Raw genomic sequence first — 21,601 nt, forward strand, 5'->3', positions numbered from 1 at the left:
GAAAGATATTGGTCTGTAGTTTTCTTTCTTTTTTTGATGCATCTTTGTCTAGTTGTGGTATCATAGTAATACTGGCCTTGTAGAATGAGTTTGGAAATATCCTGTATTTTTTGGAATGGTTGGAGTACAATTGGTATTAGTTCTTCTTTAAATGGTTGGTAGAATTCAGCAGTGAACCCATCAGGTTCTAGACTTTTCTTTACTCGAAGAGTTTTTATTAGGGCTTTGATCTCATTACTTTTTATTGGTCTGCTCAGGTTTTGGATTTCTTCCTGGTTTAATTTTGGTAGGCTGTATGTGTCTAGGAATTTGTCCATTTCTTCTAGATTTTCTAATTTATTAGCATAATATTGCTCATAGTAGCCACTGATGACCCTTTGAATTTCTGTAGTATCATTTGTAATGTCTTCTTTTTCATTTCTGACTTTATTTATTTGTATCTTCTCTTTTCTTAGTCAGGCTAAAGGTTTGTGAATTTTGTTTAAGTTTTCATGAAACCAACTCTTTGTTTCATTGATCTTTTGTATTTTTTCATTTGAATTTCCTTTATTTCTGCTTCAATTTTTATTATTTCTTTCCATGCACTAATTTTGGATTTGGCTTTCTCTTGCTTTTCCAGTTCCTTAAAAAGCATCGTTAGATTATTCATTTGAAGTTTTTTCCCTTTTTTGATGTAGACATTTATAGCTGTAAACTTCCCTCTAAGTACTGATTTTGATGTGTCCCATAGGTTTTGGTATGTTGTGTGATATGGGTTGGCTCTGCATCCCCACCCAAATCTCACCTTGAATTGTAGTAATCCTCATATGTCATGGTAGGGATTTGGTGGGAGGGAATTGAATAATGGTGGGGCAGGTCTCGTGATAGTGAACAAGTCTCACAAGATCTAATGATTTTATAAAGGGGAGTTCCCCTGCAAATCCTCTCTTGCCTGCCACCATGTAAGACATGATTTTGCTCTTCCTTCACCTTCCACAATGATTGTGAGGCCTCCCCAGCCAGGCTGAACTGTGAGTCAATTAAATCTCTTTCCTTTACAAATTACCCGGTCTCAGGTATGTTTTTATTAGCACCGTGAGAACAGACTAATACATTATTTTCTTCATTATCATTTGTTTCAGAAAGTTTTTCAGTTTCCATCTTAATTTCCTCATTGGCCCACAGGTCATTTAAAAGCATATTGTTCAATTTCCATGTATTTGTATGGTTTCCAAAATACTCTTGTTATTAATTTATAGTTTTATTCCATTGCGGTCAGAGAAGCTGCATGATATTATTTCATTTTTTAAAAAAGTCAAAAAACATTTTGAGACTTGTTTTGTGACCTAACATATAGTCTATCCTTCTGAATGATCCATGTGCTGAGAAAAGAATGTGTATTCTGCAGCTCTTGGATGAAATGTTCTGTAAATATTTATTAAATCCATTTGGCCCATAGTGCAGATTAACTCTGACTTTTTTGTTGATTTTTTTTTCTTTATTTCTTCTAAAAACAAAAAAGGGATATATGTGCAGAACATACAGGTTTGTTACATAGGTATATGTGTCCCATGGTGGTTTGCTGTACCTATTGAGCCATCGTCTAAGTTCCCTCCCCTCATTCTCCACCACCCAACAGGCCCTGGTGTGTGTTGTTCCCCTCTCTGTGTCCATGAGTTCTGAATGTTCAACTCCCACTTATGAGTGAGAACATGTGGTGTTTAGTTTTCTGTTCCTGTGTTAGTTTGCTAAGCATGATGGCTTCCAGCTTCATCCATGTCCCTGCGGAGGACTTGATCTCATTCCTTTTTATGACAGCATAGTATTCCCTGGTGTATATGTTCCGTGGTGTATGTATATGTTCTTTATCCAGTCTGTCATTGATGAGCATTTGGGTTGGTTCCTTGTCTTTGCTATTGTAAATAGTGTTGCAATAAACATATGTGTGCATGTGTCTTTATAGCAGAATGATTTATATCACTTTGGGTATATACCCAGTAATGAGATTGGTGGGTCAAGTGGTATTTCTGTTTCTAGTCCTTGAGGAACCACCATACAGTCTTCCACAATGGTTGAACTATTTTACACTCCCACCAACAGTGTAAAAGTGTTTCTATTTCTCCACAGCCTCACCAGCATCTATTGCTTCCTGACTTTGTAATAATCACCATTCTGACTGGCATGAGATGGTATCTCATTGTGGTTTTGATTTTCTTTTCTCTGATGATCAGTGATGTTGAGCTGTTTTTCATATGTTTCTTGGCCACGTAAATGTCTTCTTTTGAGTAGTGTCTGTTTATAATCTTCACCCATTTATTGAAGGTTTTTTTTTCTTGTAAGCTTGTTTAAGTTCCTTGTAAATTCTGGATATTAGACCTTTGTCAGATGGGTAGATTGCAAAAATTTTCTCCCATTCTATAGGTTGCCTGTTGACTCTGATGACAGTTTCTTTTGCTGTGCAGATGCTCTTTAGTTTAATTTGATTTTATTTGTCAATTTTGGCTTTTGTTGAAATTGCTTTTGGCATTTTTGTCATGAAGTCTTTGCCATGCTTATGTCCTGAATGGTATTGCCTACGTTTTCTTCTAGGGTTTTTTGGTTTTTACATTTAATTCTTTTATCCATCCTGACTTAATTTTTGTATAAGGTGTAAGGAAGGGGTCTAGTTTCAGTTTTTTTGTGTATGGCTAACCAGTTTTCCTCGCACCATTTACTGAATAAGAGATCCTTTCCCTGTTCCTTGTTTGTGTCAGGTTTGTCAAAGATCAGATGGTTGTAGATGTGTGGCGTTATTTCTGAGGTCTCTGTTCTGCTGCATTGGTCTATATGTCTGTTTTGGTACCAGTACCATGCTGTTTTGGTTACTGTAGTCTTGTAGTATAGTTTGAAGTCAGGTAGCGTGATGCTTCCAGCTTTGTTCTTTTTGCTTAGGATTGTCCTGGCTGTATGGGGTCTTCTTTGATTCCATATGAGATTTAAAATAGATTTTTTGTACTTCTGTGAAAAATGTCAATTGTAGTTTGATGGGAATAGCATCAAATCTAAAAATTACTTTGAGTAACATGGCCATTTTTACAATATTGATTCTTCCTATCTATGAGCATGGAATGTTTTCCCATTTGTTTGTGTCCTCTCCTATTTCCTTGAGCAGTGGTTTGTAGTTCTCCTTGAAGAGGTCCTTCACATGCTTGTAAATTGTATTCCTAGGTATTTTATTCTCTTTGTAGCAATTGTGAATGAGAGCTCATTCATGATTTCACTGCCTGCTTGTCTAATGTTGGTGTGAAGGAATGCTTGTGATTTTTGTACATTGATTTTGTATCCTGAGACTTTGCTGAAGTTGCTTATCAGTTCAAGAAGTTTTTGGGCTTACATGATGGGATTTTCTAAATATAAAATCATGTCATCTGCAAACAGAGACAACTTGGCTTCCTCTCTTCCTATTTGAATACACTTTATTTCTTTTTGTTGCCGGTTTGCTCTGGCCAGAGTTTCCAATACTATGTTAAATAGGAGTGGTGAGAGAGGGCATCCTTGTCTTTTACTAGTTATCTTCTTTTTTAATTTTATTATTATTATACTTTAAGTTTTAGGGTACATGTGCACAAAGTGCAGGCTTGTTACATATGTATACATGTGCCAGGTTGGTGTGCTGCACCCATTAACTCATCATTTAGCATTAGGTATACCTCCTAATGCTATCCCTTCCCCCTCCCCCCACCCCATAACAGTCCCCGGTGTGTGATGTTCCCCTTCCTGTGTCCATGTGTTCTCATTGTACAATTCCCACCTATGAGTGAGAACATGTGGTGTTTGATTTTCTGTCCTTGTGATAGTTTGCTGAGAATGATGGTTTCCAGCTTCATCTATGTCCCTACAAAGGACATGAACTCATCCTTTTTTATGGCTGCATAGTATTCCATGGTGTATATGTGCCACATTTTCTTAATCCAGTCTATCATTTTTGGACATTTGGCTTGGTTCCAAGTCTTTGCTATTGTGAATAGTGCCGCAATAAACATACGTGTGCATGTGTCTTTATAGCAGCATGATTTATAGTCCTTTGGGTGTATACCCAGTAATGGGATGGCTGGGTCAAATAGTATTTCTAGTTCTAGATCCCTCAGGAATTGCCACACCAACTTCCACAATGGTTGAATTAGTTTACAGTCCCTCCAACAGTGTAAAAGTGTTCCTATTTCTCCACATCCTCTCCAGCACCTGTTTTCTGACTTTTTAATGATCGCCATTCTAACTGGTGTGAGATTGAATCTCGTGGTTTTGATTTGCATTTCTCTGATGGCCAGTGATGATGAGCATTTTTTCATGTGTTTTTTGGCTGCAGAAATATCTTCTTTTGAGAAGTGTCTGTTCATATCCTTTGCCCACTTTTTGATGGGGTTGTTTGTTTTCTTGTAAATTTGTTTGAGTTCGTTGTAGATTCTGGATATTAGCCCTTTGTCAGATGAGTAGGTTGCAAAAATTTTCTCCCATTCTGTAGGTTGCCTGTTCACTCTGATGGTAGTTTCTTTTGCTGCGCAGAAGCTCTTTAATTTAATTAGATCCCATTTGTCAATTTTGGCTTTTGTTGCCATTGCTTTTGGTGTTTTAGACTTGAAGTCCTTACCCATGCTTATGTCCTGAATGGTATTGCCTAGGCTTTCTTCTAGGGTTTTTATGGTTTTAGGTCTAACATGTAAGTCTTTGGTCCATCTTGAATTAATTTTTATATAAGGTGTAAGGAAGGGATCCAGTTTCAGCTTTCTACATATGGCTAGCTAGTTTTCCCAGCACCATTTATTAAATAGGGAATCCTTTCCCCATTTCTTGTTTTTGTCAGGTTTGTCAAAGATCAGATAGTTGTAGATATGCAGCATTATTTCTGAGGGCTCTGTTCTGTTCCATTGGTCTATATCTTTGTTTTGGTACAAGTACCATGCTGTTTTGGTTACTGTAGGCTTGTAGTATGGTTTGAAGTCAGGTAGTGTGATGCCTCCAGCTTTGTTCTTTTGGCTTAGGATTGACTTTGCAATGCAGGCTCTTTTTTGGTTGCATATGAACTTTAAAGTAGTTTTTTCCAATTCTGTGAAGAAAGTCATTTGTGGCTTAATGGGGATGGCATTGAATTTATAAATTACCTTGGGCAGTATGGCCATTTTCACGATATTGATTCTTCCTACCCATGAGCATGGAATGTTCTTCCATTTGTTTGTATCCTCTTTTATTTCATTGAGCAGTGGTTTGTAGTTCTCCTTGAAGAGGTCCTTCTCCTCCCTTGTAAGTAGGATTCCTAGGTATTTTATTCTCTTTGAAGCAATTGTGAATGGGAGTTCACTCACGATTTGACTCTCTGTCTGTTATTGGTGTAGAAGAATGCTTGTGATTTTTGCACATTGATTTTGTATCCTGAGACTTTGCTGAAGTTGCTTATCAGCTTAAGGAGATTTTTGGCTGAGACGATGGGGTTTTCTATATATACAATCATGTCATCTGCAAACAGGGACAATTTGACTTCCTCTTTTCCTAATTGAATGCCCTTTATTTCCATCTCCTGCCTGATTGCCCTGGCCAGAAATTCCAACACTATGTTGAATAGGAGTGGTAAGAGAGGGCATCCCTGTCTTGTGCCAGTTTTCAAGGGGAATGCTTCCAGTTTTTGTCCATTCAGTATGATATTGGCTGTGGGTTTGTCATGGATAGCTCTTATTATTTTGAGATATGTCCCATCGATACCTAATTTATTGAGAGTTTTTAGCATGAAGGTTGTTGAATTTTGTCAAAGGCCTTCTCTGCATCTATTGAGATAATCATGTGGTTTTTGTCTTTGGTTCTGTTTACATGGTGGATTACGTTTATTGATTTTCGTATGTTGAACCAGCCTTGCATCCCAGGGATGAAGTCCACTTGATCATGGTGGATAAGCTTTTTGATGTGGTGCTGGATTCGGTTTGCCAGTATTTTATTGAGGATTTTTGCATCAATGTTCATCAAGGATATTGGTCTAAAATTCTCTTTTTTTGTTGTGTCTCTGCCAGGCTTTGGTATCAGGATGATGCTGGCCTCATAAAATGAGTTAGGAAGGATTCCCTCTTTTTCTATTGATTGGAATAGTTTCAGAAGGAATGGTACCAGCTCCTCCTTGTACCTCTGGTAGAATTCAGCTGTGAATCCATCTGGTCCTGGACTTTTTTTTTGGTTGGTAAGCTATTAATTATTGCCTCAATTTCAGAGCCTGTTATTGGTCTATTCAGAGATTCAACTTCTTCCTGGTTTAGTCTTGGGAGGGTGTATGTGTTGAGGAATTTATCCATTTCTTCTAGATTTTCTACTTTATTTGCATAGAGGTGTTTATAGTATTCTCTGATGGTAGTTTGTATTTCTGTGGGATCGGTGACGATATCCCCTCTGTCATTTTTTATTGCATCTATTTGATTCTTCTCTCTTTTCTTCTTTATTAGTCTTGCTAGTGGTCTATCAATTTTGGTGATCTTCTCAAAAAACCAGCTCCTGGATTCATTGATTTTTTGAAGGGTTTTTTGTGTCTCTATTTCCTTCAGTTCAGCTCTGATCTTATTTATTTCTTGCCTTCTGCTAGCTTTTGAATGTGTTTGCTCTTGCTTCTCTAGTTCTTTTAATTGTGATGTTAGGGTGTCAATTTTAGATCTTTCCTGCTTTCTCTTGTGGGCATTTAGTGCTATAAGTTTCCCTCTACACACTGCTTTGAATGTGTCCCAGAGATTCTGTTATGTTGTGTCTTTGTTCTCATTGGTTTCAAAGAACAACTTTATTTCTGCCTTGATTTTGTCATGTACCCAGTAGTCATTCAGGAGCAGGTTGTTCAGTTTCCATGTAGTTGAGCGGTTTTGAGTGAGTTTCTTAACCCTGAGTTCTAGTTTGATTGCACTGTGGTCTGAGAGATAGTTTGTTATAATTTCTGTTCTTTCACATTTGCTGAGGAGTGCCTTAGTTCCAACTATGTGGTCAATTTTGGAATAGGTGTGGTGTGGTGCTGAACAGAATGTATATTCTGTTGATTTGGGGTGGAGAGTTCTGTAGATGTCTATTAGGTCTGCTTGGTGCAGAGCTGAGTTCAATTCCTGGATATCCTTTTTAACTTTCTGTCTCGTTGACCTGTCTAATGTTGACAGTGGGGTGTTAAAGTCTCTCATTATTAATGTGTGGGAGTCTAAGTCTCTTTGTAGGTCACTAAGGACTTGCTTTATGAATCTGGGTGCTCCTGTATTGGGTGCATATATATTTAGGATAGTTAGATCTTCTTGTTGAATTGATCCCTTTACCATTATGTAATGGCCTTCTTTGTCTCTTTTGATCTTTGTTGGTTTAAAGTCTGTTTTATCCGAGACAAGGATTGCAACCCCTGCCATTTTTTGTTTTCCATTTGCTTGGTAGATCTTCCCCATCCCTTTATTTTGAGCCTATGTGTGTCTCTGCACATGAGATGGGTTTCCTGAATACAGCACACTGATGGGTCTTGACTCTTTATCCAATTTGCCAGTCTGTGTCTTTTAATTGGAGCATTTAGCCCATTTACATTTAAGGTTAATATTGTTATGTGTGAATTTGATCCTGTCATTATGATGTTAGCTGGTTATTTTGCTCATTAATTGATGCAGTTTCTTCCTATCCTCGATGGTCTTTACAATGTGGCATGTTTTTGCAGTGTCTGGTACCGGTTGTTCCTTTCCATGTTTAGTGCCTCCTTCAGGAGCTCTTGTAAGGCAGGCCTGGTGGTGACAAAATCTCTCAGCATTTGCTTGTCTGTAAAGGATTTTATTTCTCCTTGACTTATGAAGCTTAGTTTGGCTGGATATTAAATTCTGGGTTGAAAATTCTTTTCTTTAAGAATGTTGAATATTGACCCCCCACTCTCTTCTGGCTTGTAGAGTTTCTGTCGAAAGATCAGCTGTTAGTCTGATGGGCTTCCCTTTGTGGGTAACCCGACCTTTCTCTCTGGCTGCCCTTAACATTTTTTTCCTTCATTTCAGCTTTGGTGAATCTGACAGTTTTGTGTCTTGGAGCTGCTCTTCTCAAGGAGTATCTTTGTGGTGTTCTTTGTATTTCCTCAATTTGAATGTTGGCCTGACCTGCGAGATTGGGGAAGTTCTCCTGGATAATATCCTGCAGAGTGTTTTCCAACTTGATTCCATTCTCCCCGTCACTTTCAGGTACACCAATCAGACATAGATTTGGTCTTTTCACATAGTCCAATATTTCTTGGAGGCTTTGTTCATTTCTTTTTATTCTTTTTTCTCTAAACTTCCCTTCTTGCTTCATTTCATTTATTTCATCTTCCATTGCTGATACCCTTTCTTTCAGTTGATCGCATCAGCTAAGGCTTTTGCATCTGTCACATAGTTCTTGTGCTGTGGTTTTCCATTCCATCAGTTCCTTTAAGGACTTCTCTGCATTGGTTATTCTAGTTAGCCATTCGTCTAATTTTTTTTCAAGGTTTTTAAGTTCTTTGCCGTTGGTTCAAATTTCCTCCTTTAGCTCAGAGTAGTTTGATCTTCTGAAGCCTTCTTTTCTCAACTCATCAAAGTCATTCTCCATCCAGGTTTGTTCTGTTGTTGGTGAGGAGCTTCGTTCCTTTGGAGGAGGAGAGGCTCTCTGATATTTAGAGTTTCTGGTTTTTCTGCTCTGTTTTTTCCCCATCTTTGTGGTTTTATCTACCTTTGGTCTTTGATGATGGTGACGTACAGATGGGGTTTTGGTGTGGATGTCCTTTCTCTTTGTTGGTTTTCCTTGTAGCAGTCAGGACCCTCAGCTGCAGGTCTATTGGAGTTTGATGGAGGTCCACTCCAGACCCTGATTGCCTGGGTATCAGCAGCGGAGGCTGCAGAACAGTGGATATTGGTGAACCACAAATCCTGCTGCCTGATTGTTCCTCTGGAAGTTTTGTGTCAGATGAGTACACGGCCGTGTGAGGTGTCAGTCTGCCCCTACTGCGGGGTGCCTCCCAGTTAGGCTACTTGGGGGTCAGAGACCCACTTGAGCAGGCAGCCTGTCCATTCTCAGATCTCAAGCTGCGTGCTGGGAGAACCGCTACTCTCTTCAAAGCTGTCAGACAGGGACATTTAAGTCTGCAGAGGTTACTGCTGCCTTTTGTTTGTCTGTGCCCTGCCCCCAGAGGTGGAGCCTACAGAGGCAGGCAGGCCTCCTTGAGCTGTGGTGGGCTCCACCCAGTTCGAGCTTCCCAGCCACTTTGTTTACCTACTGAAGCCTCAGCAATGGTGGGCACCCCTCCCCCAGCCTCGCTGCTGCCTTGCAGTTTGATCTCAGCCTGTAGTTTGATCTCAGACTGCTGTGCTAGCAATGAGCGAGGCTCTGTGGGCATTGGACCCTCCCAGCCATGTGTGGGATATAATCTCCTGGTGTGCCATTTGTTAAGCCCATTGGAAAAGTGCAGTGTTAGGGTGGGAGTGTCCCGATTTTCCAGGTGCCATCTGTCACCCCTTTCTTTGACTAGGAAAGGGAATTCCCTGACCCCTTGCACTTCCCGGGTGAGGTGATGCCTCTCCCTGCTTCAGCTCATGCATGATGCGCTGCACCCACTGTCCTGCATCCACTGCCTGGCACTCCCCAGTGAGATGAACTAGGTACCTCAGTTGGAAATGCAGAAGTCACCCATCTTCTGCATCGCTCACGCTGGGAGCTATAGACTGGAACTGTTCCTATTCAGCCATCTTGGCTCCAGCCCATCTTTTACTAGTTTTCCAAGCGTATGATATTGGCTGTGGGTTTTCATAAATAGCTCTTACTTATGAATATCAATATCTAGTTTATTGAGAGTTCCATCAATATCTAGTTTCTGAGAGTTTTTAATGAAGCGATGTTGAATTTTATCAAAGGCCTTTTCTGCATCTATGGAGATAATCATGTGGTTTTTTTCTTTGGTTCTGTTTATGTGGTGGATTATGTTTATTGATTTGCATATGTTGAATCAGCCTTGCATACCAGGGATGAAGCTGACTTGATCATGGTGGATAAGTTTTTTGATGTGCTGCTGTATTCGGTTTGCCAGTATTTTATTGAGGATTTTTGCACTGATGTTCATCAGGAATACTGGCCTGAAGTTTTCTCTTTTTGTTGTGTGTCTTTCTGGTTTTGGTATCAGGATGATGCTGGCTTCATAAAAATGAGTTAGAGAGGAGTCCCTCCTTTTCAATTATTTGGAATAGTTTCAGAAGGTACGGTACCATCTCCTCTTTGTATTTCTGATAGAATTCAGCTGTGAATCCACCTGGTCCTGGGCTTTTTATGATTGGTAGACTATTAATTACTTCTTCAATTTCAGAACTTGTTATTGGTCTATCCAGGGATTCAACTTCTCTCTGGTTTAGTCTTGGTAGGGTGTACACATTCAGCAATTTATCCATTTCTTCTAGATTTTCTAGTTTATTTGCATAGAGTTGTTTAGTATTCTCTGATGGTGGTTGGTATTTCTGTGGGATCAGTGGTGATATCCCCTTTATCATTTTATTGTGTCTATTTGATTCTCCTCTCTCTTATTAGTCTAGCTAGTGGTCTATTTTATTAATTTTTTTTTTTTAAACAGCTCCTGGATTTGTTGATTTTTTTGGAGGGTTTTTCGTGTCTCTCCTTCAATTCTGCTCTGATCTTAGTTATTTCTTATCTTCTGCTAGCTTTTGGATTCAATTTCTCTTGCCTCTCTAGCTCTTTTAATTGTGATGTTAGGGTGTCAATTTTAGATCTTTCCAGCTTTCTGATGTGGGCGTTTAGTGCTATAAATTTCCCTCTTAACACTGCTTTAGCTGTGTTTAGAGATTCTGGTATGTTGTCTCTTTGTTCTCATTGGTTTCAAAGAGCTTCTTGATTTATGCGTTAATTTCATTATTTACCTATGAGTCATTCAGGAGCAGGTTGTTCTATTTCCATGAAATTGTGTGGTTTTAGGTGAGATTCTTAATCCTGGCTTCTAATTTGATTGCAGTGTGGTCTGAGAGACTGTCATAATCTCAGTTCTTTTTCATTTGCTGAGGAGTTTTACTTCCATCTATGTGGTTGATTGTAGAATAAGTGCCATGTGGCACTGAGAAAAAATATATACTCTATTGATTTGGGGTAGAGAGTTCCAAAGACATCTACTAGGTCTACTTGATCCATAGCTGAGTTCAAGTCCTGAATATCCTTGTTAATTTTCTGTCTCATTGATCTGTCTAATACTGACAATGGGGAGTTAAAGTCTTCCACTATCACTGTGTGGGAGTCTAAGTCTCTTTGTAGGTCTCTGAGAACTTGTTTCATGAATTCGAGTGCTCCAGTATTGGTTGCATATATACTCACAATAGTTAGCTAATCTCGTTGAATTCTTCCCTTTACCATTATGTAATGCCCTTCTTTGTCCTTTTTGATCTTTGTTGATTTAAAATCTGAACCCCTGCTTTTTTTGCTTTCCATTTGCTTGGTAAGTTTTCCTCTACCTCTTTATTTTGAGCCTATATGTGTCTTTGCATGTATGATGGGTCTCCTGACTACAACACACCAATGGGTCTTGACTCCTTATCCAATTTGCCAGTCTGTGTCTTTTAATTGGGGCATTTAACCCATTTATATGGAAGGTTAGTATTGTTATGTGTGAATTTGATCCTGTCATCATAATGCTATTTGGTTATTTTGCATACTAGTTGATGCAGTTTCTCCATAATATCATTGGTCTTTATATTTTGGTGTGTTTTTGCAGTGGCTGGTACAAGCTTATCCTTTCCATATTTAGTGCTTCTTTCAGGAGCTCTTGTAGGGCACGCCTAGTGGTAACAAAATCCCTCAGCATTTGCTTGTCTGAACAGGATTTTATTTTTTCTTCGCTTATGAAGCTTAGTTTGGCTGGATATGAAATTCGGGTTGAAAATTCTTCTCTTTAAGAATGTTGAATATTGGCCCCCAATCTCTTCTGAGTTTCTGCTGAGAGGTCTGCCGTTAGTCTGGTGGGCTTTGTATGTGACCTGGTCTTTCTCTCTGGCTGCCCTTAACAGTTCTTCCTTCATTTTGACTTTGGAGAATCTGATGATTATGTATCTTGGGGTTGATCTTCTTGTGGAGTATCTTAATGGTGTTGTCTGTATTTCCTGAATTTGTATGTTGGCCTGTCTTTCTATGTTGGGGAAGTTCTCCTGGATAATATCCTGAAGTGTGTTTTCCAGCTTGTTTCCATTCTTCCCATCTCCTATTGGTACTCCAATCAATCATAGGTTAGATCTTTTTATGAAGTCCCATATTTCTTAGAGGCTTTGTTCATTCCTTTTCATTCTTTTTTCTTTATTCTTGTCTGCATTTCTCATTTCAGTAAGGTGATCTTCAAACACTGATATCCTTTCTTTCACTTGGTCGATTCAGCTGTTGATACTTGTGTATGCTTCATGAAGTTCTTGTACTATGTTTTTCAGCTCCATCAGGTCGTTGATGTTCCTCTCTAAACTGGTTATTCTAGTTAGCAATTCCTCGAACCTTTTATCAAAGTTCTTAGCTTCTCTGCATTAGGTTAGAACATTCTACTTTAGCTCATCGTAGTTTTTTATTACTCATCTTCTGAAGCCTACTTCTGTCAATTCATCTATCTGATCCTCTGTGCAGTTCTGCGCCCTTGATGCAGGGATGTTGCAATCATTTGGAGGAGAGGAGGCACTCCAGGCTTCTGGGTTTTCAGCACTTTTTTCATGGATTCTTCCTCATCTTCATGAGTTTGTCTAGTTTTGGTCTTTGAGGCTGCTGACCCTTGATGGGGTTTTTGTGGGGGACTTTTGTTGTTGTTGTTGTTGATGCATTGTTACCACTTTCCACTTGCTTGTTTTTGTTTCAATAGTCAGGTCCCTCTTCTGCAAGGCTGCTGCAGTTTGCTGGGGGTTCACTTCAGGTCCTGTTCATCTGATTTGCTTCTGTGCCTGGAGACGTCATTCAAGAGGCTGGAGAGCAGTAAAAATGGGTGCCAGCACCTTTTCTGTGACTTCTGACCTTGATGGGCACCAACCTGATGCCAGTAGGATTGCTCCTGTATAGGGTATCTGACAACCCTTGTTGGAGTGTCTCACCCAGTTGGGTGGCACAGGGAGCAGGACCTGTTTAACGAAGCACTTTGTCCCTTGATGGAGAGGGCATGTTTCGCTGGGGGAAAACCCACTCATCTGGGCTGCCCGGATTCCTCAGAACTACCAGGAGGAGAGGCTAAGTCTGCTGGTCTGCAGAGACTGTGGCCACCCCTTCCCCTAGGGGCACAGGCCAAGGGAAATCTGAATTCTGTCCCTGAACCTCTGGCTGGAATTATTGGAGATCCTGCGAGGAAACCCCACTCACTGAGAAAGGATGAATCAGGGTTAGACCTGAGGAGGCACTCTGGTGGCAGACTGCCACAGCTGGTGTCTTGGGCTGTAGGAACAAATCTTGGGACCAAGCCATCCAGCCTCCCTGGCTCCAGCAGGGGAAAAGTGCAACCTGAAGCTGCAGAAATGGGTGCTGCCCTTTCCTGCCCAGGGAGCTTAGAATGTTAGGCAGTTGAGAGTCCCAGTGCTGGCTGCTGCCCCTCCCCCAAGCAGCTCAAAGGGCTTAGACAGCAGGCAGTGGTGGCTGGCTCTGGTCACCCCTCCTCCAGCAGTTTGGTGGGCTTAGGCAGATTCCAGCTGAGAGGCTGTAAGAATCTGTGCGTTCCACGTTTGGGATACTAGGTCCTCGTGATGTGGGTTCACAAGTGGGATCTTCCAGTCCATGGGTTGTACAGTTCCATGTAAAAAGCACAGTTTCCCCACTGGGTAGTGCGCTCACTCACTGCCTCCCTTGGCTGGGGCTAGGGAGCTCCCCTTCCCCTTGTGGCTTTCAGGTGGGCTGCCACACCACACTGTTCTTCCTTCTCTCCATGGGTCACACCAGCCTTCTGGTCAATTTTGATGAGAGAACCTGGATACCTTGTTTGGCGTCTGGAATATCTGTCCAATGCTGAAAGTAGGCTGTTGAAATCTTCAGCTATTGTATTGGGGCCCATCTCTCTAGTTAGCTTTAATAATATTTACTTTATATAGCTGTGTGCTCCAGTTTGGGTGCATACATATTAAAATTATGTCCTCTAGCTGAATTGATACCTTTATCGTTATATAGTGGCATTCTTTCTCTTTTCTTAGAGTTTCTGTCTTGATGTCTATTTTACCTGATATAAGTTTAGCAATTCCTGCTCTTTTTTGATTTTTATTCACATGGAACATCTTTTTTTATCCCTTTATTTTCAGTCTTTGTGTATCTTTATAGGTGAAGTGTGTTTTTTCTGGGCAACAGATAAATGGTTCTTATTTTTTCATTTATTCAGCCAGTCTATGTCTTTTGATTGGATAGTTTAGTCTATTTACATTTAATGTTATTATTGATAAGTAAGGACTTACTCCTGCCATTTTATTATTGTTTTCTGGTTTTCTCTTCCTTGTTTGGTTCTTTCTTGTCTTCTTCTAGTGAAGGTGATTTTCTCTGGTGATATGATATAGTTTCTTGCTTTTTATTTTTTGTGTGTCCATTGTGTGTTTTTTGGTTTGAGGTTACCATGAAGCTTGCAAATGCTATACAACCCATTATTTTAACCTGATAACAACTTAACAACTATTTGCATAAACAAACAAGCAAAAAGAAAACTAATAAAAACTATTTCTTTACTTGGTCAGCCTGCTTTTAAATGTTTTTTTGTTTCTACTTATATCTTATTGTACTATGTCTTGAAAGATTGTTGTAGTTATTATTTTTGTTTGCTTCATTTTTTAGTCTTTCTACTTAGGATAAGAGTAGTTTACACACCACAGTTACATTGTTATAATATTCTGTGTTTTTCTATGTATTTACCACTCTTTAATGTCCTTTTCTTTCTGATTGAAATACTCCCTTTAATTGTCCTGCATTTTTTGTAGGACAATTCTGGTATTGATGAAATCCCTCAGCTCTTGTTTGTCAGGGAAAGTATTTCTCCTTCATGTTTGTTGGATATTTTCACTGGATATACTATTCTAGATTAAAGTTTTTTTTTTCCTTCAGCACTTTAAAAATGTCCTGCCACTCTCTCCTGGCCTGTAAGGTTTCCACTGAAAAGTCTGCCACCAAATGTATCAGAGCTCCAATGTCTGTTATTTATTTCTTTTCTCTTGCTACTTTTAGGATCCTTTCTTTATGCTTGACCTTTGGGAGTTTGATATTAAATGCCTTGAGATAGTCTTCCTTGGTGTTCTATAACCTTCTTGTACTTGGATATTAATATCTTTCTCTAGGTTTGGGAAGTTCTCTTTTATTATCCCTTTGAATAAACTTTGGACCTTCTCTTTCTCTACCTCTTGTTTAAGGCCAATAACTCTTAGATTTGCCCTTTTGAGTCTATTTCCTAGATTCTGTAGGCACGCTTCCTTGTTTTTTATTCCTTTTCTTTTGTCTCCTCTGTCTGTGTATGTTCAAATAGCCCATCTTCAGGCTCACTAATTCTTTCTTCTGCTTGATGCATTCTGCTATTAAAGGACTCTGATGCTTTCTTCATTATGCTATTTGCATTTTTCAGCTCCAGAATTTCTGCCTGATTCTTTCCAATTATTTTACTATCTTTGTTAAATTTATGTGATATAATTCTGAATTCTTTCTCTGACGTTTAATTTCTTTGAGTATCCTCAACACAACTATTTTGAATTTTCTGTCTGAAAGGTCACATATCTGTTTTTTCAGGATTGGTCCCTGAACTAAGTTTACTTAGTTCTTTTGGTGAAGTTATGTTTTCTTGGATGGTGTTGATTCTTGTAGATATTCTTCAGTGTCTGGACATTGAAGAGTTACGTATTTACTGTAGTCTTCACTGTCTGGGCTTATTTGTAGCCATCCTTCTTGGGATATTTGGAAGTACTTGGGTGTTGTGATCTAACCTGTATCAGCTTTAGGGGGCGCCCCAAGCCAGTAACACTGGTTTTTCCAGACCCATAGAGGTACTGCCTTGATGTTCTTGGACCAGATCTGAAAGAATTCTTTGGATTACCAGGCAGAGACTCTTGTTTTCTTTCCTATTTCCTCCCAAACAGAGTGTCTCTCTGTCCTGAGCCACCTACAGTTGGAGGTGGAGTGACACAAGCACCCCTGTGACCACCACTACTCTGACTGTGCTGGGTCAAATCTGAAGCCAGCACAGCATTTGGGTCTCACCCAAAGCCTGGTGTAATCATTCCCTGGCTACTGCCTATGTTCATTCAAGCCCCTGGTGCTTTACAATCAGCAGGTGACAAAGTCAGCCAGACCTATGTCCTTCCCTTCAGAGTGGCAAGGTCCCTCAGATCCCAGGTGGGTCCAGAGGTGCTGTCTGAGCATTACAGACTAGAGTAAAAAACCTTAGAAGTCTACTTGGTGTTCTATTTTATTGTGGCTGAGGTGGCACTCAAACAAAACACCATCCTTCCCACTCTTTCCTCCTCTTTCCAAAGGCAGAGGCTTCTTTCCCTGTAGTCACCACCACCCCAGGCCATGAGGAGTACTGCCAGACTACTAGCTATTGCTCTCTAAAGGCCCAAGGGCTCTTAAGTCAGCCTGTGGTGAATACTGCCTGGCCTGGGACTCACATTTCAGGGCAGTATGCTCCCCTCTGGCCCAGGGCATATCCAGAAATGCCATTTAAGAGTCAAGTCCTAGAATTGGGGTCCCCAAGAACCCACTTTATATTCTACCCCCTGTCACCATGCTGGTACCTGAGGTGCAAGACAAAGTCCCCTTTACTTTTCCCTCTGCTTTTCTCAAGCAGAAGGAGTTTTGCCCCATAGCCACCACAGCTGATAATATTCTGAGTCTCACCTGAAATCAGCAAGTGTCAGAGGCTCACCAAAGGTTCTGGACATAGTACCTGTGTATTGTTGCTGGTTATTCAGGGCCCAAAGGCTCCTCAGTTAGCAGGTGATGAATGCTGCCAGGACTGTGTCCTTTCCTTTAAGGCAGCAGGTTTCCTTCTGGCTCATAGTGTGTCTAGAAATGTTATCTGAGATCTAGGCCCAGAACAAAGGCCTTATAACTGACTGGTGCCCTTTCTTGCTGTGGCTGAACTGGTATCCAAGATGCAAGACAAAATCTTCCCCACTCTCCCCTCTCCTATTCTTAAGTGGAAAGACAGGGACTGTTTTGGAGCCATGAGCTGTGCGGGCTGGGGTTAGGGGAGAGATGATGCCTGCACTCTTTTGGCTGCCCCAGCTGGTGTCTCAGTATATCGTGTGCCCCCTGAGTCCACTGTCTCTGGCCCTAGGACTCACCTAAGAGTTGCAGTCCTTATGGCCTAGACTGTCTTTCAAATTTATTTGGAGACACAGAGCACTGTAGACCACCATGGTGATGTTTACAGGCACTCAAGTTAGGACCACTAGGATTGGTGATTCCCCTCTGGCTAGGGCTCTCTCTGTGGGCTGGCATCAGCTGAGTTTGGTTGCATTTTCCTTTCTGCTCTAACAGGACAGCACTAAGTTCAATGCCTCACAACTGCTGTGTTTTCCCTCCCCTAGTTCCTAGAGACGCTCTCAACACCATGCTGCCATTGCCAGTGGGGATAGGGAGTGGAAGCAGTGTTTCAGGACTTTAAAAAATCTCTTTAGTGCTTCCTTCAGTGATACAAAGTTAAAACCAGGTAATATAAGCGCTCACCTGATTTTTGGTTCTTAGGAAGGTATTTTTTTCTGTGTAGATAATTGTTTTCTTGGTGTCCTTGCAGTGAGGGGACAATTGGTGGAGCCTTCTATTTTGCCATCTTGCTCTGCCTTCTCTCTAAATATGTTTTTATTTACAAATTGTAGGCTCAGTGTTTTAGAAATAAAGTGTTTAATATAAACTATGTTTTTAGTCCACATGGTCAATATGTACTATGTCTATAGTATGCTAGTCATACTGCTAGGGAAAAATTAAGAATATACCTAGAGAAACATAATCATTAAAACAAATGTGTTTGGATCATGATTATGAACTCAAGTGTGAGTGCTTAAGTTTTATTTTATTCAGGATGTTTATGTAGATTATGTAGAAAGTATGAAAGATTATTCATAGTCTATTTTTAAACCAGAAGCAACTGTATCAAGTTAAAGCCTAGAATTGTAATTTCAATTGGAATATCACCCTGTCTAATTAGGAACATTTCTTCCTGGTTTGAAATACTCTTCCAGTATATGTTGTAATGAATGAGAAGAGCTGTGGTTTTCACTGATGCTCCTGATATTTGTTGGAACCACCTTACATAATTGGAGGATTAGGCAGACAGGATTAATCAGGAACTTTGAGTTCTGATTTGATTCACGTCAAGATAGATACAATCTGAGGGTCATTAATTGAAAGTTCTTTCTTACAGATTTTTAAGTTTTATTTCTCCATCTCTAAAGCAACAAGTTCTTAAACCAGATGAAAATGTCCTATAAACCACAATGTTCAAAATATTTTCTACACTTTGTCTTTCTTTAGGTCATTGAATAGAAAAGAATATTATCCTTCTGTACCTTCTTAGGTTGATTTGCTGAAAGCAGATGTGAATCATTGGGCTTGAGATATACTCCTAATAAAATAAAATACAATATGTAGCTGATCTGAGGAAAAATAATTTATTGAACTTCTTCAGAGTTTCCAGTGCTTCTATTTCCATAATGTATAACATTTATGTTTACCAGTATGTTTGAGACTTGTGGTTTTTTACTCAATAGCCATTTTCATCATTAAAAATACTAACAGATTGCTGACTTTTCCAGGCAGGAATGTGCTCAGCTAAAATATCATATTTCTCAGTCTTCCTTGTAGCTGGGGTGACCAATTACATGCTAAGAGAAGTTGTTGGATGGTTTTAAGGATCCTTAAGGGAAAAACAGATAGCTGGCATATTTTGTTTTTTATTTCACCTTTCTCCTTCCTTCTGCCTGGCAAGTGATCATGATAATTGAACTCTAGCAACTATTTTGGATCAAGAAATGACCTTTAAGATGAACATGATGTATGTTGGGTTATGGGAAAGTACAAGACGAGCTTTCATCAAGACTGCCTCAATGTTTCCCTCGACTAAATTTTAGAGGGTTTCTTCCTGAGTTTAGGTCTGTGACCTACTTTTTTTTTAGAACATTGACTTGGAGAAAACTTTCTATTGTAATTTTTTACTCTTCCTCTTTGATATATAAATCTTCTTCCAGCTTCTTGTCAGTTTTACAATACAGAAGTGTTATCCTCAAGGACTTGGAGGTCAACCATTGAAATGTAATAATCAAGAAAGATAGCTTTCCAATCTCCCAGTTTCTGTGGGAGGGTAGGAGCCTACTTAGCAAACACAGATAACCAATCACATTGGCCAACCTTCTCCCTAACATCTTCCAGTTCTTTGTGTTGCCTCACCCCAGGGCTTAAAACTCCTCCCACTTTTTTTTTCTTCCAGAGTTGAGTTCAATGTCCGCTCTATTGAAATAGTCCTATAAGTTTTCCTTGCCTATATAACTCTATTCAGTGAAATTTTTCTTTGACACCCTGGAATATCTTATTGTGTGAGATGAGTCTATCTTTATAAAAGAAATCTAGTTAATAAACGAAGAATAAATGAAAGAATTAGACAATTGTCATGCTGTGACCCTCAGTGTACTAACTATTTAGCCAAGAACTATCAATGGATGCTATAATCATTAGGTGAAAGGTTATAGGGGAACAGAATATATCAGCAGGGTGCCTAAGTAGTAGCATTCAGGTCACTTATTCATTGTAAGAATCAAAGTTCATTATAATAGAGAGATCTAGTTGTTACTAATTTAACTAAATGGTCTCCCTTAGTGTTGTAGTGTCACTAGTAAGAAATAACCTGACATTGTGTGTCTCCTGATAGGAGGTAATATAAAATATGACACATTGCCTCTGAAATTTCCTTGTCAAAAAATGCTTTCCTAAATCCTTCCAAGTCTCCAGAGTTAAGTACCAGTTTATAGGAAGCCATTGTATTTATTTAAATAAAAATGCTTCTCTTTCAGACGGCAGATAGACTAATTAGAGGAATGAATATTTTTCTTTGGTCTTCAAGATTAGAGGATGGTAGAGGCCCAAAATAGGAGGAACCTGAAGAACCAGTTTCCACTTGGAACTGGTATAGCTTGACTGCAAAATTGTGGACTTGTTTTTATGTGAATATAGAAATGAACTTCTATCTTATAGAAGGCAGTGTATTTTAGAGTTTCTATTATATGAAATGAACACTGACATAAACAGAAAGTTTGAGAACCTGAATTATGGTTCATTTAAATCAGCAAAATTGTAACTTTCTCTGCCACATTGAACAAACCTTGCTATCTGCATTAAAGTGGCAGAGCCACTGCAAGGATGGAGTGAGTAGACAAAATCTATTTATATGTATTTAAAACAAAACAATCCATAAGTATGTAGGTTGTATATTGACCACCTAATCAAAAAATCTAATTAGCATCATATGAAAATAAAATATGAAAAATAAGTAGCTAAATGTCCTTGAAAACAAAATCTTAGAAATATAAAAGGAACAAACAACTTAGTCCAAACTTTTCTTCCTACAAATGTGAAAACTCATTTCCAGAAGGTAGAGTGACTTCTCCAAAGTTATACAGTTCATTAGAAGCACAGTTGGACCTAAAACTCAAGCCTTCATATTCTTAAGAGTGTTCTCTTTCCACTGCCAGCTAAAACCAGGGGAAAAGTGAACACGTTCTAAGGGAGTCTAGGCCACTTTAGAAGTTTCATTGAAGTCATAGAAAAGGATCATAAGTTAAGAGAATTTCCCTGTGGGTTAGATGGTATTTAAATGGAGGTTTTAAAAAATCGCTTGAACCCAGGAGGCAGAGGTTGCCATGAACTCAGATCATGCCACTGCACTCCAACCTAGGTGACAGAGGGAGAATCTGTCTCAAAAAAAAAAAAAAGATAAAGAAAAATGAATTTCAACATTTAATCGGAATATGTTTTTCATCACTTATTAAAAAAGGACCAATACATTAATTGAAGATGTGGCAGCACAAAAACATGTCTTCCCGATGTTAGAATAAAGAGCTACTCTATTTTGATCAAACAGAAAATTGACAATAAATGGATACTACCTGGTTTTTAAGAACAAGTTGTTTTTTATTTTAAAAATTGACAGATAAAGTTGTGTGTATGTACCATAATGTTTTGAAGTAGATACATTGTGGGATGACTAAATGTAGCTAACTAACATATTCATTACCTCACATAGTTATAATTGTTGTCATAAGAGCATGTTATATCCACTCTCTTTGCAATTTTCAAGAATATGTTAAATTATTAACTACAGTTAACATTATTAACAAGCATGTTGTACAATAGATCTCTTGAACTTATTTTTTAATCTAACTGAACTTTTGTATCCTTTGACCAACCTCTCCGCAAACCCTCATCCCGATTACCCTTACCCCGATAACCAGTGTTTTACTCTATTTCTGTGAGATCAACATTTTTAGATTCCACATATGAGTAAGATGATTTAGTATTTGTCTTTCTGTGCCTGACTTTTTTCACTTAACATAATGTCCTCCAGGTCCATCCATGTTTTCACAAATGACAGAATTTCATTCTTTTTTAAAATGACTGAATAGTATTCCATTGCATATATATGCCACAT

Source organism: Pan paniscus, chromosome 5, assembly GCF_029289425.2.
Source record: "Pan paniscus chromosome 5, NHGRI_mPanPan1-v2.0_pri, whole genome shotgun sequence".
NCBI classification, from domain to species: domain Eukaryota; kingdom Metazoa; phylum Chordata; class Mammalia; order Primates; family Hominidae; genus Pan; species Pan paniscus.